At 36.6% G+C, this 19,123-nt stretch overlaps 1 pseudogene; it reads left to right on the forward strand.

Annotated features, from left to right (window-relative positions):
* The first annotated feature begins 6,894 nt into the window (after positions 1–6,894).
* The window catches only part of LOC109050210, a 90,724-nt pseudogene continuing 78,495 nt past the window's right edge, over positions 6,895–19,123 (forward strand).

The raw sequence follows: 19,123 nt of genomic DNA on the forward strand, positions 1-19,123 counted from the left end.
TTTTTACTGTTTGATTTCCTACTTCTGCTCCTGATCATTTGGATGAGGATAAAAAGGACCAAAAAAAAAAAACATGCAAATAAGGTCAAACATTCCATTCAATATCTATTATTGTCCTGAATATTAGATGATGAACTGATCAAAAAGTAGGCTACTGTTGCACATGCGTTTTACTACTATATAAAGTGATGTGACATACAGCCAAATATGGTGACCCATACTCGGAATTTGTGCTCTGCATTTAACCCATCCAAAGTGCGCACACACACACACACACAACGGCACACACCACGGAGTAAGTGGGCAGCTATTATGCTGCGGCGCGCCCGGGAGTGCTAGCAGTTGGGGGTTTCGGTGGGGCTTTCTCAAGGGCCCCTCAGTCGTGGTATTGAGGGGTGGAGTAGAGTGGTGTACATTCACTCCCACCACCTACAATTCCTGCCAGCCCGAGACTCGAACTCGCAACCTTTGGATTACGAGTCCAACTTTCTAACCATTAGGCCATGACTTCCCATATAGTATAGTATAGTAATATAGTAATAATTTAGTACTTTCTCCTGTTTTATTGTTGGTTTCCTCTTTTCTGATCATTTGGAATGAGGATAAAAAGACAAAAAAAAAATAAAAACATGTAAATAAGTTCAAACATTAATGTCTAATATTTCCTGAATATTATGAAATTCAAGATGGCCGTCCCCTGATGACATCATAATATGCAAATTAGATAATAAGAGTATATTTTACAACCCCGCATAAACTTTCGGTCATGACCCAAACATTTTTCTAACTAAAGTAGATCTCTATCTTTAAAGCCCTTACAAGCCAAAATCTTTTGAAATCTTGATGTCAAAAATCCAGCATTTTTTTTTTGCCAAAAAAGTCTGGTGCCCTAAAGAGTTAATACCTAAAGCGTTTACAGTGAATACCCACCAAAAATGCACTTTGACAATTTTGTGTGTAATCTAACCCATTGACACGCAGAAAGCCAATAAAGAAAAGAAATGTGCAGTTTTGGGTGCAAGACTAGTACTGTACCGAGTTCTTTTTTTGCGTTGCTTATTGCATTTAAAGTGTTAATAGGTTCACGTTCACCTAAAAATGAAAATTCTGCATTAATTTCTCACCCTCATGTTGTTCCAACCTGTAAGACTTCGTTCATCTGTTGTTACATGAACTATTTAACAATGTCCTTTACTACATTTCTGACCTTAAACGGGTGCTGTCTATGGCAGGTGTGTCAGGAAAGCTGTCTCATATTTCATCAAAAAATTAAAAAATCTTGCTTCTATCCTAGAGATGCACTACAGGGCGGCAAATGTTTGAAATTGTTTTTTATTTTTGAAAAAGAAGTCTCTTATGCTCATCCAGGCTGCATATATTTATTAATCCATGTACAAACAATACAGTAAAAACAGTAATATTGTGTAAATGATTACAAATGTGACGGGCGCGCACGATATATCGTTTGCCAGCATCAATATCGCGTGTACGCATCCGCGATATTCACATCGGCGGGATGTGGCTATGTTTAGAGTTTGACAGATACATTATATTTATACTGATTGTTTTCTTTGAACCCGTACAGGACACCCTTGTGCTACACTAGATGTGACAAGCGACTATTTGTGTCTGAAATGACCACGGATTGCGCTAAATTGTCAACAATGCATTGTAGCTCTGCAAGTAATCCTTGTAAACGACAGGGTGCTTATGGATTTATGGTTGAAGGTAAACAATTGAGAAAGAGAAAATGGAGTTTAACAGGTTGTATGGGTTCATCCGAGCAGTTTTACATGTTCCTGAGGGCTTTCTCTGTGTCACTCAATGTTAATCAAACAACAAAAACTATTAATTAATTAACATTTTTACAGATGAAGACTGTACTGTGTGTATTTACATTTGATACTATTGAATGTCTGTATCTGAATTACTATTACGACTTCCGCTAAAAAAATATCATAGTCCAGCAATGTGAGGTTTTTTATTTTTTCCTAAATATCATACAACCCTAAATTTGATGTGAAGTCCATAGTAATGGAAAACCCATACTCAGAATTTGTCTTCTGTATTTAACCTGCATTCCAAGTTTGTGGCAGCACATTAGGAGCCATTGAGTATGTGAAACACACACCCATTAGCAGTGGTTGCCCGTAAGGAGCACCTTTGGGTATTAAGTGCCTTCCTCAAGGGCTACAACTCAGGTGTATGTCTACATTAATAACGGATACATTTGAAAAATGGCGTTTTTGGTTTTAAAATGTTCTCCGTCCACACTAGGCGTTTTTCAAGGCATTTGCGTTCCAAAGTGTCTTCATTCCACGGGCATAAAAAAAAGTTGAGAAAGTTAAAATTTGCTTCTGCGCATGCGTAACGTCCACTCAAAAAAGAGCTCACGGGCAGATTATAACACATGGAAACAGACCATGAAGCGTGTTTTTCTGACAGGAAATTTTATATATTTTATTTATGAAAAGAACTCACAATTCACTAACCGCGTCGCAGGTCGCGACACACTGCACCATTCTAGAACTACACCCCTCGGCGATTCGCGAGTAAATTTGCTTCTCAGCTTTGCAGGAGGCTGTGATATGAAGGAGTGTACAAATAAAACAATCTCTAGCAATAGTGTGAAAGTGCATGCATAGTACATAACGTGTGCAATACCAGTATAAACACGGATGATCTATTTTGTAATATGAGCCACATGACTTAAATTGTGTCATCGTTTTCAAAGCCCCGTTTTCACAGGCCACAACACAGACGGACAACGGGTTTTCAAATTTATCCACTTTGGAGAGCATTTTTAAAAAGCTCAGTTTCCTTATAAACACACTGTCTCAGTGTGGAAGGAGGCCAAAAGGAGAGAAAAAGAGCATTTTTCAAACGAAAACGTATTCGTGTGGAACATGGCCTCAGCTTGGGTATTTATGTGGCAGACGCTGTTCAATCACTTCCACCCCCGACAGGTCCTGGGGCCAGTTTTGCGACTCAAACCTGCAACTGTGTTACAAGCTCTATGACTCTCTAACCATCAGGCCACAACTTGCCCATTTAAAAGAAATGTTGTCATTGCTGGAGTAATGACTGCTAAAAATTCAGCTTTCCCATACAAAAAAAAATTTTAAAATATTTTAAAAACGAAAAAGCCCTTTTAAACCAAACCTTTAAAAAATTAACAGCATTCGGGTATCGACTACACATTCATTGTAAACATCTTCTAAATTGTATTTTCACACCAAAGGTGAAAACGGTCCGTTGGACCGGGTGGAGCGTTTCCCCAAGAGCGGGAGGAGAAGTCATCATAAACTACTTTTGATCCCAAACTTCGCCCTGGCTGAAATCACCGATCATTCCTCCCCCTTTCTCTCCATCCCCATTTTTATCTTCCCCCCCTTCCCCCCCTGTTTACTGAAAAAAACAAAAACTTGAAATATGGAAACATCCTCCCTCTCCTTGATACTGTAGGTGCTGAAGCTGTTTTTTTAATGAAGCCATCCCTATATTTCTTTGCAGAAGGGTTTAAGGGAAAAAGTGGTTTTGGGGGTTTTTGGGGGGGTTTTTTTTACCCCTCCAACATTTGTTTCTTATTCTGAAGCCCATATGCTTTTTGCTTTTTTTTTAAATGCTGAAATCCCAAATCCGAATCTTGATCCAGCATACCACAAAAAAACTGAAACCTGTGGGAAAAAAAACTTATTTTTTTAAAAGTGCCTAACCATCATCATTTTTACGATCAGAGAGGAAACCATTTTTTTTAATTTGATTTTAAAATCGGGGTTTTTTTAAAGTTTCTAAAGGTCACCTTGTTTTTATCATTTTGCTTTTAAAACCCACGTCTAATGCTCTTCATTTGTTTTTTTGTAAAATGCTGTCCCCTTTTTCATTAAAAAAAAGATCACAAACAAAAAAATTATTTGATGCCTTTTTTTTTATGAGTTCCCTTGTTTCATTACTGATAATTTCCAAAGGAAAAAAAAAAGGTTTTGCTCCCCAAAATTGTTCTTGCAAGGGTTTGAACAAAAGAACAAAAATTTTTTGGGTTTTTATTTGCAGATAACCCTTTTATCTTTAACTTGGCTGACTTTGCTGTTCGGGTTGTAACAATTAAATGTCAAATCACCCGTGCATTCCGTGGGCTGAAACAGGATCAAGGAAAAACTCGAAAACATTTTCATAGATTGGTGGGGATTTAAAACCATACATAGAAATGACGTTTAATAAAAATAAAAAAAAGCATTGTCTCTACATTATTTTACCCAATACAACCCAAAGAGAAAGACAACCAGAAACATTATAAAAATTGTTTCCTGTATTGGGGTTTTTGATATTTTTTTACCACATTTTTGAAAACAAAGGTCAAAACGGGGTCGAAATTCTTGAACCCTCGAAAACAGTCAAGTTTTTAAAAAATGTTTAGAAATTTTGAGTCCGAGTTGGTCAGGAAACGCCCTAACACCGTGAAAAGTAACCATAGCAAAAAGTTGTTTGAGAATCTACTAGGCCGCATTATTCTATAATCTCATTTTAACATAGCAGAAAGAAAAATTTTATCAGGACTGCCAAAAAAAGTTTGCCGGCCTTTTTACATTTTTTTGGTTTTTTCACGCAAAGTTGTCATAGGGGAACTTGAAGGCAGGAATGGGAGAGTCCACATATAATATTAAAAAAATATATATATTATAAAATTTTGCATTTCCCCTTTGTTTAAAAGCAAAAAAAAAACTCCACGATAGTGTTTCATGATTGCAATAAATGAAAAAATAATAAAATAATAATTAATAAAAATATAAAAATGTGAGGACGTAACTCAAAAGGGCGATGTCAAAAATTTTCCTTCCCCCCCATATAAATTTTTCTGTGAAATTAAAAACCCCCTCGCTTACTTTCCTGTTTTTTTTTTTTTTTTGTAATTTGACAAAAAAAAAACCCGTTTTGTAAATAGTGTTAGAAATGTACATACATCTAATATATATATATATATATATATATATGTATTTTATTTTATATATATATATATGTATATATATATGTATATATATATATATATATAAATTATATATTATGTATATATATGAAAAACTTTCGAGGATTTACGATGCTGATGACCGTTAAACGCGTCATCACAGTCTTGTGAAAAGGGTCCATTATATTACAACGATTTGTTTTATAAATAATAATAATAATAATAATAATAATAATAATACGTAATCCTCAAATGTAATACATTTTAAAAAAGCATACTGAAAACTTAATTTATTTAATTTTGTTTAAGAGCTCATTTCCTTAAAATGTTGCTGTTGTCCATGTAGTGGCGCTGTTCGGCCAAGATTTCTCTTTATCGTAAGCACATTGATATTTATTGGTTTCGCAAATCACTCAGCGCGTATGTTGTGGGTATTTTTCATTAGCGAAAGTATAAAACATGAAACCAAAATAACAACGTTTCTATTAATGTTTTTCTGAAGTTATAGTGCAGTCTCTTTCGGGACGTTTCGTTGCGGCAGCCCCGTGCTGTTTCACAATTGTTGTCAAGCGCGTGCCAATCTAAAAGAGTGTGAACAGCGAATATTGCATAAGTCACTGTTTGCAGATTTCCCTTTGAGAGAAGTTACATTCGCTGTAGACCTTTGGCCGACACGGGTTGCAGCTGTAGGATTCGTTTCGATTCGCCCAGACTTCATCTCGCTCGCTGGCTGAGGTTCACATGGAAGTATTTTTATGGTTTTCTGCCCGATCAAACAACGTGTGGGTTTTGATCGGATACCTGACACATTTGGGGTTTATTGCTGTGCTGAGTAATCACGGTAAGCTTGGTTTTCTGCCCGATCAAACGGACACTGAGCTCGTGGCTATTTGAGGCTTGTATTCTGGGAGACAAGTAAGAAATGTTTGTGTATTTGATAACAATGCAGCTATGATACACGGTGGAGTACTAGACTTGAAAAACCCTTATAGGGGCTTCTTCTCATTGTATTTCACAGATGTTCATTACCTTTAAACGACGGCTAGAGATGTGGACTCATAACCGAGGAAATGTCTGATAAATACAAAAAAAAAAAAAATCATTTAAATTGCATTTATATTTTATTATTAAGCTATATATATAATAACATATTCTTCAGTGATTGACAAAATCCACAAATATTGATGTTTTCAGTACATAGTAGACTCGGGAGACTTCAAAGAACTATTTCAATGTCTAGAAGGACGAAAAAAATATACCAATGGTGGATAAAACTGGATTTAAATGGACGTTGCTATTCTCAGACCCAACGCTCTTGAATTTTCTCTTACATTGTCAGGGCCTTAACTTGGTGGAAGAGGTTCTGATGTTACGTTGTACTTTGTTTCGTTAAAAAGTTTTTATTTACTAACAAATGTAGATTAAATGTATATTAAGAGTCCTAATAAGCCATAACACAGCAGGATGTGATGTATGGAGGTCTGGAAAGCAGTTTTTCATGGGGTCATCTAATGTGATTTTTAATTAAGCTGTTATGACATTGATAATAGAGTGCAGATCGCTTTGGTTTGGAATACAACAACACCGGCTCGTAACCGGACCACTCTGGCACACTTTTTCCTCCCACAGCACCGGTTTAAAGGCGAAAGCTTTTGTAAACTGGCCATTCAACAATGTTTTGATTCCCTCCCATAATATTATGAAACATCTCCTCGCAGTTTAAAAAAACACAAAGACTCATAGAATCCAATCCGACGGGTGAGCCTCGTCCTTACGTTTGCTGTATCATCATTTTGCCCCGTTGCTCACTGCGAGGTTGCTATGCAGGCTGGAGTAAACGAGTAGACACTGGTGCCCATAGTATGTGGGGGAGGTTTTTCTGGCGAGATAAACAAGCAGCCAGCCATCGTTAGGCATAAGGCAGCAGAAACATGGCGGCGGCAGTTAACTATAATGCTGTTTCACCAACCCGAAGGTCAGAGCTGGACATAACGTACAGGATTTAAAAGGAAACAAAACACTGTAAGTCCGACGTGGTTGCAAATGTTGATTGTTTGCCGGTGAATGGCGGTTTGGGGTGGCTTTGTAACGCGATTTTACACACTCGCTGCAGGATCCAATCACAGTTCCGCGGCGCGCGGTATCCTGCATTAGCTTGCTAAACCAGCTACACTCGCTATTCAGCTTGGCCACTTTGCGAAGTTAGAGAGTTGTGTTTTGCCTGTTGTCGTTGTGTAAAACAAATCTCTTTGAGCGACCTTGAAGCGGACGCACGGCTGTTATTGTTTTAACATTTCAGTTGTGTTGCTGCTTTAAGTTACTTGATTCGCCCACGCTGCTCGGGTTTGAGCGATTAAGTTTAGCCAGCTCTCCCCTCTTATTTGCCTGGCTAGCTTTAGCCTGCGAGGCTCCATTTGAGTAGGCGAGGAAGGCAGGTCAGCGATATTCAGTGGTATTTTAACTTTAGCTGTTACATCGTAACGTGTGACTGGAGTTCCACTGCAATGCTTGTGTTACACTGTTAGCCAGCGGGACTGTAACAGTTCTGAAGCGAGCCGCTAAAAGCAACAATGTAGCGTTCGCGGGCGCGTTCTACTGAAAGTAAACGCGCGTTGTTATTTGTCGGTCTCCGCGTTCGTTTCTGTGCGGGCTGAGATTAGTGAGTCAGCTCTTTGCTCAAACTACTGCACGCCACGGTTCGGTTTTCTGGAGCTCGACTGATTGAAGAAAGGAAAAGTTGGGGCGCCAGTAGCAGGGGATGCTGCTAAATAGCATTTACCTCGTGATTTGCCTGAGCTCCACTATTTTCACAAGCGTTTATATGTGGAGCAAAGGCTGCTTTTGTCGTCCAGCTCTCCGGGAGATTTTTAGTTTGGTCGACAGAGTTCGTAGCCGCCGTGACGAGGGTTCACGGTGTATGACGTCACGCCACCGGGTAGTTCATTGGGTCTAGGTCATGTTTAGATGCACCTTAGCATTTAAGTCGTAACCATCATATAGATAAATTTGGTCGTGAATACGTACTTTGTTTGGGGGTTCTAACATTCTATTGTTGTGTTTCTTCTCTCTCTCTTTTCAATCTCTCTTTATTTTAATTTCCTCAATCTCACACTTAGCTATATTGGGAGGTGTGAATTGTGAGAATGGTTTAGGTTATATTTCGATTTCCTCTAATGATCTAGTTCATTAACGTTCCATTGACCGCTGTATTTTTATCAAAAAATAAAATCTGGTAAGTCCAGTGTAACATTAATATGAATTAACAATGAAAATTACTTATAACTGACCTGAGTTTAACATGAAACTAACCAATAGACAGAAAGCTGTATTTGGTATTTAAATTAACGTTAACAAGATTAATAAACAATATTGCTCATTTTTGTTTAATGTTACTTAATGCATCCCTAATGCAAATATATTCAATATTTGGAATAAGAAATACCATTTGCTTGTACAGCCCTTAGATTTTATCAGAAAAGTTACACAAACGTAATACAATTTTACAAAACACACACAATTTTAAAAATATAGCTATTAAAATGTGTGTTTAAAAATGAATTTTTTGATAGAATTTCTTGGTTCATTTTGTGTCACACATGACAAAACATTAGTGATTCCGTAAGAGTGTCACTTACTGGAGCTCCAAGCTGAAGTGTGCTTTTGATCTCACTATAAAGAACTGGTCGCTTATATGGTTCACGTAACAACTCTTGTGTATAATATATATCATAGCTAGTATATATATATATACTATATACTATTTTTAAAATTCTATTTGTTATACTATATATATATATATTAGTATAACATCGCAAATCACGAGGTAAGTATATAATAAATATATATATACTAATATATACGTATATTTTTTTTAAATAGCTTTTGGCATGAAAAATAGCCTAAGTATGCAACAGCATGGCATTAAATAAAAATTTACTATACTGGTCCATAGAGTGATTCTTGACAATCGGACTGCAATGGTTGCTTATGTTTGTGATTCAGTATAGCAGCGTTGCGGCACAACTATACTGAAAGTAGTATTTAGCTTCATTTGTTCTGTTAACTGACTGAAATGTCACTGACGTTTCTGTTTGGATACCTGTTTCCGTATAAGAACAGGTCTCAGCAACCAAAACCCTATGGTTACATTGGTGGTTCATAAGAAATTATCTGCTTGAACGCCCAAGCTTGGAGCATATGCACCGACAGCTGGTGCTCACCTCATGATTTGCATCAGTGCTGCAGTAGTGCCACTCAGCCTGCTGGACCAGTAGTTCAGTCTTAGCTTTGTTACCCACCTCACCGCTGACATTCCCTGCCAGTAGCTTGTGGTGCATGCCCCAGCTGGTGCCCAGCATAAGAGTAATGTGCTTGCTTCTTTACCTTTTCAGTTTGATTTTGTGAACAACACAGAGGCTGTTTTATAGCTTTTATATATATGCAAGAAAACTTGTTATTCTTAAAATTAAAAAATAGCTTGGCTAAAAAATTATTTGAACTTAAACAAATATAAACCGCTTAAACTTAGACTTAAAACTGAATTAAAGAAATGAAAGTTCAAAAACTGAAATAAAAACAACAAAAGCACATTCAAAACTACTGAAATAGACTGTTCAAAAAAAATGGATTGTGTTGCCTTTCTTTGTAAATATTGTGTAATTGTTTTAAATTTTTCTCAAACCCAGTTATTTATTTATTTAGCTGTTTACCAATAAATAGGTCAAAAGCCTGAGGTGTGGCTTTAAAAAAATCAGAAACTGTATTTATCCAGCCTTTTTTTTTTTTTTTACAATAAAGCTGAAATACTTCAACTTAGACTTAAAAATGTAATAAATTACTAAATAAATTTTGTCTTGGCACTCGGCCACCAAAATTATCAACCGAAAATGGCATTTTTTGGTTTTCAGCCGAAATAGAAAAAACTGCTGAAAATACGAGCCGAAAATAAACATAAATGCCTTTATATATATATATATATATATATATATATATTTTATATATATATATATATATATATATATATATATATATATATATGTTGGCAGGGCTGGGCGATGCACTATCGTTTATTTCGTGGTGTCAAAAAGAGTCTATCGTCTCATATTATGCACTATCGTTTATTTCGTGGTGTCGCAAAATACATTGTTTACGGTAATACTTTTTAAAATTTGAATGATTGCAGTCAAATGCTTTACCGGGGGCAGGAGCGCCGGAATAAGTACAAACGCTAGTCACGTTGCAGTGCGGTGGTCCGAAAGGTAATGTTTGCACGCTTTTTTAAGCACTGCATTTTAAAAAAAATTGTTTTTGGCTGTTAAAAACACAAACAAAGAGCTATTTGGTGCGCTGTCTCTTTTTCTGTGGAGGGGAGTTGTAAGAGCGAATAGCTGAATAGAGCTCCTGATTTTTTTGCGGCTTTTGGCTTTGAATGATTGCAAAACTTATTGCGTCCAAATGCCCGGCTTTGCAAGGACCCTTAAACCACGATTTAGGTTTTAAGGGAATGAAACAGTTGGGAAAAGACAAAAAAAAATGTAACAGTATTTTGGATCCGATTCGTTTTAAAAGAGGAAGCGCCCAAATAATGTCCGTCTGCCTTTCATGTTAATCAAAAAAAACGTAAGAGAAAATCTTACGCTCTGACAAAATCATTTTGTAACTAGAATAAGAAAAAAAATAAATAAAAAAATAAATAAGAAATGTAAAAATAGCATATATGAAATATAGAATGGATATATAGGTGCACGGGCATTTTCAGTGTGCAGGTTTCACTTCCCATCACTGCACGCTTTGATGCGAGCTAAATATTCGCTCTGTGAATGTTTTTGGTACCGGCACCCTCACAAAATCAAAGTCCGTTCAAAAAACATGCTGAAAAATTTTCAGTAGTAAATTGTTTTTTTTCGTAGCGCTTGCGTGTAACTTGCTGTAGAAGCTGTCCCAACCTGTAAAATATGCTCCCCTCTAGCGCTATGAAAAAAAAAAGTGATATCTGATTCTGTTGCATAGACCTTGATATCTGATTCTGTTGCATAGACCTCTTATGTCTGATTAGTAACATAGAAGTGGATAAAAAGTAATTTTTGTATTTTTTAAGATAACATTTTTAAAAAAGGTTTCCCATTTTTTAATGTTATTTAAATGTATAACTAACAAAAGGGGAACAATGAACAAACTTTATAAGTATTTTTAAATCTTTCAAATCAGTTTTTCACTGTTAGTTCATGTAATTTAAGAGGCATTAACTGTTAACAGGCAAAAGTCTTACAAAAACTCCCATCTAAAACTGAAAAAAAAAAGAAAAATTAATAATAAAAATAAAAAAAATGCATACAAAATTACTAAAATCTACTTAATCTAGAATTGTACATTTAAAGAAAATTAATTTTTTTTTTTTTTAAAAAAAGAAATTTCAAAATATTAACAAACATACAATAGTATATAAATAATACAAAAACAAAATTTTACGTTATTGGAGTACATTTTACAGGAAAAAGGGATTTGACTTCTACCCAAAATTTCGGTTTATTCATGTGTTTTTGCCTTTTTTTAAATTATTGGAAATAAATTTTACTAAAAATTTTCTGAGGAAATTTAAAATTTCCAAACCAGTTTTTTTTCTGTGATAAAAAAAAAAAGCAAATCCTGCGGGGGCCCTTTAGAAAAATTCTGTATACGAATCTTTTGTACGTAGCAGATTTTGTCGAAAAGCATGGTTCCTTTTGTAGTAAAAGCTTTCTTGACTCCGTGTAGGCCGACTTTTTAGGGATGTTTCAGTACCCAGGCTGCGAAGCTATGATGTGGAAAGATTTTTCCTAAAAAAGGGCTGTGTGTGGGGGTGCCGATCCCGGGGCAGGACCAAAAAAGGGCATGCTGTAGCATGCGTTGGGTCTCTGTGGTTAGCGTCAAGCGTGGGTTTAAAAAAGGCTATGTGGTACATAGGGGTAGTTCACAGCAACCAGCCAGCGCCCCAGACCCATGTTTTTAAACTTGGTTTCAGGACTTTAAATGCTTTATTGATTGAATTTCCATCACAGGAATCGCAGGCGGATTGTTGAACTTTGACCCGGAAAATGCTTTCGCCCCCGTCCAGTTCGTGGGCAGCCCGGTGCCCGCATGCTCAGAGAAAAGGGTTTAAAAGGAAACAGAAATTTTCCGGGCTGTTTTATTTTTCCCCCAGTGACAAGATGCAGTCTGTCAGTTTGAGGGTGATATATGAGCCACTATCAAGTAAATCAGTTCAATGGCATCGTTGCAACAAACACAAAATCATTGATGAAAAAATCCAAAGATCGGACGTAAAACCCCCAATTTTTAAAGGTAAGTGGGGGGTGTGTTACGGGGGCAAGAGCTTTGTTTGAATTACGAAACCCAAATTTAAAACCTAATTTGAAAAAAAACTGGAAAATATGACTTGTCCGGGTGATTAGGTTTGAGGCAGTGAATGTGAACCCTTCTCTCTCTCTTAAAATTTCATTTGTTTTAGTGTGACGGGTCCCTTTTTTCGTCGCTCTCAAATTAACGGGAGAAAGGGGGGGAGGGAAAACCGGCGCCTAATGACATTTTGCTCACATTTAACAGTAAGTTTCTTTTCTAGGAAGCATTTTACAAAGCTTCAGCTGGAGTTTTTCAAAAAAGCTGTAGTTAGAAATAATAAGCGGTGATATCAGAAAATAGCATTGTTGAGTTTGAGGGCTTTCAATTTAAATTTAAATTTCAATTTTAATTAATAGATTTTTTTTTCTGTTTTTTAGGGGCACAATTTAAACAAATTTTAACGCGATTAAATAAGGATCCCACAGTTTGTAATGGCGAAGGGGCAATTAAACGCCAAAAGGGCCCCTTATTTTTTTCTGGTGTTAAGAGTTTTTTTTTTTTTGAAGGTATAAACCATTTAAGTAAAATTTTGATAAACATAATTAATAATCGCAATTAAAATTTTAAGGGAATAATCAACAATTTGTTATTTTCTAATCAGCAGCCCTTTTTACTTTTTTTTTTTTTGGGGGGGGGGGGGGATTAGGATTTTATCCCCTAAAAATTTTTTTTATTTTTGTAATTTCTTGTGCTTGCCAAAACATTTAGTATTTTTTCCCCACCGCCCCCCCTTAATCAAATTAATTCCAATTATATACTAATTAATTGCATTTTTGTTTAATTTGAGTTTTTTTTAGTAGTTGGTATAAAATTAAAATTTTACTGCTTTAATAATTTTATCATTTTGTATAATATTTTTTCTTTCTTCTGCACATACCTCATAATTATTCACATTAAATTTAAGTATATGCTAATCAACTAAAAAAGTTTTAAAATTGTTAACATTTTTTTATTTATTAGAATTTAAAAAAAAATAATAATTTATAGCCGTGCACTTTTTATTTTTGTGATAATTTTTTGCTTGCCTAAAACATTTGTATCTACTTCTCCACATGCCTCGCATTTAAAGCAAAGCAAAAATAATTTCAGTAATTGTTTCTTGTACTCCTGAAATGATACTGAATGTAAGTTTAGGAGTGTGTTGCCAGGGTAACAGTGGGTAGACAGGCCTGAGGCCTCACAGTGCCAGATGAGCTGAGTTATAATGGCTAGGGTTATTCACTCACCGCTTCCTCTCACAGACATACCGTATTACACAGAGTCTGACCCAGGATTGCTACACACACATCTCTCTCAACAACCCCCACTTCTGCCTAACGAGCCTGCTGTGTGTGTCCATGATGGCTCTCAGACTGTTGGGTATTGGTTTAGTCTAGATAGCTTAGAGTACTTTAAAATGTAGCCCATCCAATATTGAAATGTCTTGGAATGGTGGTTTTATTTTTTTTTTTTTACTTTTTTTTTTTCTTTACTAATTTTTGAATGTGAACATTTTAGGCCCTGATATGCTCATTGTTTAAAGGGTAAGTTCACCCAAAAATGAAAATTCTGTCATTAACTACTCACCCTCATGTCGTTCCAAAACCGTAAAACCTTAGTTCATCTTCGGAACACAAAAAAAGACAGCGAGGATATTATTTAATTTAATTTATTGAATAAATTATGCATTTGTGCACAAATGTATTCTCGTAGCTTTGTAAAATACGGGTGAACTCCTGATTCACATGGACTGTTTGCCAATGTCATTGATACGTTTCTCTGCGTTGATCATGCTAATATCCTTGCTGTCTTGGAGGATCGTAGAGCTTTCAGATTTCTTAAAAAAAATCTTAATTTGTGTTCCGAAGTTAAATACTTTAAAATTCTTCGTTTGGGTAAAATTTTTTAACATCTAAGCAGTTCGCAAACATCCACACTGCTTTATGAATATGCAATTTGTGCTGCACGCCTTCCAAACAATAACAAAATAAACACACAACAAACTTGACAGCTTTGAGAAAACAGGCTCATCTTAACCCAATCCCATCACACCCACACCCCCAACACCCTGACCACCCACCCAACACGAGTGTAAAAAAAAAGAAGATAGATTTTAATTATGAAATATAATGTTTATTTAAAATAAATTTGCCAGATGCATAGGCTTTCTAGCATTAATATGATGCTACATGCAACAATTTAGGACATCCGTTTTCAAAAATTTGCATTTTAATTGTTACTCTAACAAAAATTCCTGTGCAAGCGGTGCAACTAAAAAGCGCACACTGAGTAACTATGATGAAATATTTGTTTCATGTTTAATAGAGGATTAGATGATTTTTTTGTTAATTATTTTGCTGTATTGTTATTGTTTGGTTGCTGTTCAAGTTTCTAACTTAAAATGATCGTCTGGTAAGTAGATTACTTAATGAATGTATTATGTCAGGGAATCGGTGCACTTAATGAGCTTGTGTTTCATTGTAAAGCAGACACAATTTTGTTGTGGTGGTATCACTAACCCTATATTTGTGGTAAAACTGCTGCCTAAAATTTTTATTTCCTGGATGTCAATTTTAATTTGGTGGCTGTGCGATTTTGTTTATTCGTTACTCTGCCGTCTGTATTTGGATAGACTAATTTAATAGGTTATTCACTCAGAAACGCATTTTTCATTCCGGCTGTACTTTTCCATTGTATTTCAATGTAAATGCGCTACCTGACTCTTGTATGCTGTGCTTTCGTCTCAGGTCTTTAGCACTTCTTGAACAAAATTCTTGTGCATTTAGCCTACATCATTCTAAAACACTCAAGTTCAAAGAAATTCAGCTTCTAAACACGTCTCAGAACTTGCACTGACCTGCCTCCGCCCAAAAACTCTGTGTGAACCCTGTATTCTAATAGTTGTAGTAATATCGGACCGACAAATACGGAATGGGACACCAAGGGTTTTTTTTTTACTTTTTACTTTTACTCTGTGCTATGTCATCGCCACCTTTTCGTCACCTCAGCCGCCCCCCCCTCAGTGCTGCGCTGGCCCGGCTCTGACATAGGGATGTGGATGTTTGCAGCAGCTCTGCACTTCCTTTCACGTTTATTTATGTACCACTTTATACGGTAGTTTGCTTTAAAGCAACAGCTTTACGACATCAGACATGAAAAATAGTGTCAGTGTTGCTTTCAGTTAGAATCAAAACCCTTTGATTTCTATGATTTCTACAACTTCAATGTTTTAACTCGTGTCTGACTTGGTTAATGAACTGGAAAAATAGTAAGGTGGGTTTACCAGCTTGAAATGTTTATGTATTAAATAAGCTCAAGTGTGTAGTGTATGAGCTGTAGGAATGGATTGAGAAGCACATCGCTAGACCTCAGTTGCATTACATTTCCTTTTTATTCTAAGAAATGTTTAGGCAGGCAGAAGGAGTGTTACTGATCCGGGCACTGAATAAAAGTCTCCTGCACTTACAACAAGACGCTCTTTCTTTACTCAAGTACGTATTGATTGACTTTGGCTGGGGACATTTTGTTATTTTCCACAGATATTTACTGTGAGGTGGCCTTAACAAACTGGCTCCTGCAAGATAATGGAGGTCATGTAAACTCCACAAAGGGGAATGTACCATAGCTGAAGGAATTTTCCTGGTTGGGTTGAGCTCAAACAATAGCATTTGTGGCATAACATTGATTAAAAAAATAAATGAAATTTTACTCTCCCTCGTTTTCTCCAAAAAAAATAAGACTTTGAGGCACTTACACTGAAAATTTGTAGAGCTAAAATTTTGGATGTAAAAGAAGAAATGTGAAGCTTTTGGAATTTCTAAAAGCATTGACATTATTTTGTTGAAATGACATCTTACAGTATGTTTCAATAATTTTTGCAGTTGTTTTGGGGTTTGTGGATTTGTTCTGGGTTTGGCAACTAGTCTAAAACTGTATATAACGTTCAGTAAAAATTAGTAACAAATTTTATTCACACTAAAATCATGTTTGTGTCTTGTGGCTATCCCATTGAAACGTCAGTATTTTAACATTTACAAATCCTTTCACTTTTTTAAGTGCCTCATTAGGGTTTTGTTTACATACACTAATTTTTTGTCAATTGAAATGAATCCATCCAATTTCAGATTCTGAAAAATTCGTCTATTTGAGCCCTAAATGTGGAAATTCAATACACATATTCATTTACAAAAGCATTGCATGTTCGATCAAAATTTCATCAGTTCACACTTTGAAATTTCTTCAGATTGAGGTCATTCGGATTGATTGAGGTGTTTACATGACTACAACCATTATCTTACGTTTTTCCTTAATAAACTCCAAATTTGCTGCTTAATAGTTATGAGTTGGTAAGTTTAAGTGATTGGTTGGATTTAGGGGTGTAGAATTGGTCATGCAGAAATGTTGCTTTATAAACATACATATGTTATAATAGGCATGCTAATAAACTACTAGTTAATATGTGAGAATTGGTCGTTTATTACTAACTTGTTACTGACTTTTCAGTCTGACTGAGCCGATCAATCAAACTGGATTTGATAACAGATATTGGTTGGTGCAGAGTTAAACCAGCTAGGCTGTAATAGTTTTTTCTAGGCTATTTTTTTATGAAACAGGTGGCCCAAGAGAAAGTAAGTTAGGGAAGGAAAGTAAGTTTCTCTGTAGAAAATTTCTGAAGAAGAAGACTTAATTCATTCTTCAACAGTTTGCTCCAGTTGTGTACCAATGAATTGGACCTATCAATCGGTTTATGTCAGAAGGCATGGTATCACTAAAATCTCTGTTGATGGAATGTCCGCGGGTTTTTCCACGTTATCACCGGGGGGTTGACTGGTTTGCGCACTGCTGAAGGCGCTCTTAACCCATTATGTGAACCTGACAATTAAAAAAGTTAATAGACGAAGATCCAGTGCCTTCTTACCCAGCACCCTCAGTGAAGTGGATCTCAAGGATATTGAGGTACGTGTCGTCAGAGGAGTATGGACTGTAGCTATGTGGAGAGGATGAGGTGTTCTTTTCACCACTGTCAGGAGGGGTTTCTGCACGCTGGAGCCCAGCGTGTGCCTGGCAGCAGACCTAGAGTGTAATACTTGGCATCGAGTGCTTGGCCTGGCACCGGTTCAGAAAGCCACAGTTAGAGTGGTGGATGGGGGCCCTACTTTAATAAATGCCAAGTCTAAGGGAAGGAAACAATGATCACAGGGCAGGTTAACCCAGGGTGGCCAAAAGTTGAGCTTGATGGTTAACACTGCCAAGAGACTGGTGCGGCTTCACTTTCGCTTCATTAAAAGAGATGTAATGCAAGGCTTTCCTGTCCGCATTGTAATGTCAGTTTCAAGCAGTGGCCAATGACACATTACTGTACTGTGTAAAGAGACCACGCAGGACCCCCCCCTGCGCCAGATTTGAAGCGCTTCAAGATTGCTTCCTGTTCACTGTCCAGAGACCCTCGACTGAACCTCGACCACACTGAGATCCGGTTCTTATTTGTATCTGGTTTTTGTTTTTAAAAAAAACAAAAACGAACAAAAAACAACCCCTAATGGATTTTCATGATGGTCAGTTCTGTAAACCTGTTAAAGAGGTATCTTTCCTTTTTTGCGTCATGGCACATACAGTATTCCTGTGTCATGACTAGTAGGTGGGCAATACGAGCAAAAGGTTAATCTACTAAATCACAAATATATACTACCATTTAATTTGAAGAGTGAAGTGACATACAGCCAAGTATGGTGACCCATACTCGATTTTTGTGCTCTGCATTTGACCCAGCCAAAGTGCACACCACAGCAGTGTAACCACACACACCGTGAACACACACCCGGACAGTGGGCAGCCATTTATGCTGCGGTGCCCAGGGAGCAGTTAAGGGGTTTGATTGCCTTGCTCAAAGGGCACCTCAGTCCGTGGTATTGCAGGCCCGAGTCTCCGAAACCCACAACCTGTAGGGTCAGGAGTCAAACACTCTCTAACCACTAGGCCACGACTTTGAAAGAAGTCTCTTGTGCTGACCAAGTATTCATATGATGTTTGCTAAAAGAACATTTTTGTGTGTATTTGGTGTAATGCAATGTGTTCGTTGAAGGGGTTTGAGTGAACAAAAAAAAAACATTATTTGCACATATAACGTACATTATTGTTTGCTCCTCTCTGCCCTGGCCTTTCAGAAACACATCAAAGCTCATCGTTCTGAAAAGCAAGGATGTGCTCTGACTTGGGGCCTGCTATCCAGGGCATTGTGATTTGGACAGAAATGTTTCCGCCCCTTACCATATTTGGAAACAAACAGCATCTCCACGACATGGCGGCGGTTACAATGCACTACAGCAAGAATAAAAGTAATGCCTTCTGTCTTTGTTTTGGTATACATTTGGGAGGTGTTATTGCAAAATCTTCCCACACATGACGTAGATATGTGGGGGCGTGTTTAAATGTGGCATTTTAGGAAGGCATGGATGAGTCTTAACTTTTAGAAAGAATATCTCTTTGAGTTTGAGACTTTAGTCTTTGTGACTTTATGGATCTTTTAACAACAAAACGCTGTTAACACTCCAAAACGGCATATGACCCCTTTAACAAATACTTACCCCAAAAAGCTTTGATGGAAATCTTTTTAATGGAAACCTGTTATAAATTAGTTTTTTAAAAAATTAGGTTTCCAAACTTATTTCATCTTAAGCTCTGAGATGCTTCAGTCTGCTTCATCTAACCATCTCCAAACATCAAAATGAGATAAAGACTTGATTTTGTTTATCTATCTCTGTGTGAAATCTGTGAGAACTGACTCTGCGTGAACAGTTTGGATGC

This window comes from Cyprinus carpio, unplaced genomic scaffold (assembly GCF_018340385.1).
Source record: "Cyprinus carpio isolate SPL01 unplaced genomic scaffold, ASM1834038v1 S000006820, whole genome shotgun sequence".
In the NCBI taxonomy this organism is placed as follows: Eukaryota; Metazoa; Chordata; class Actinopteri; order Cypriniformes; family Cyprinidae; genus Cyprinus; species Cyprinus carpio.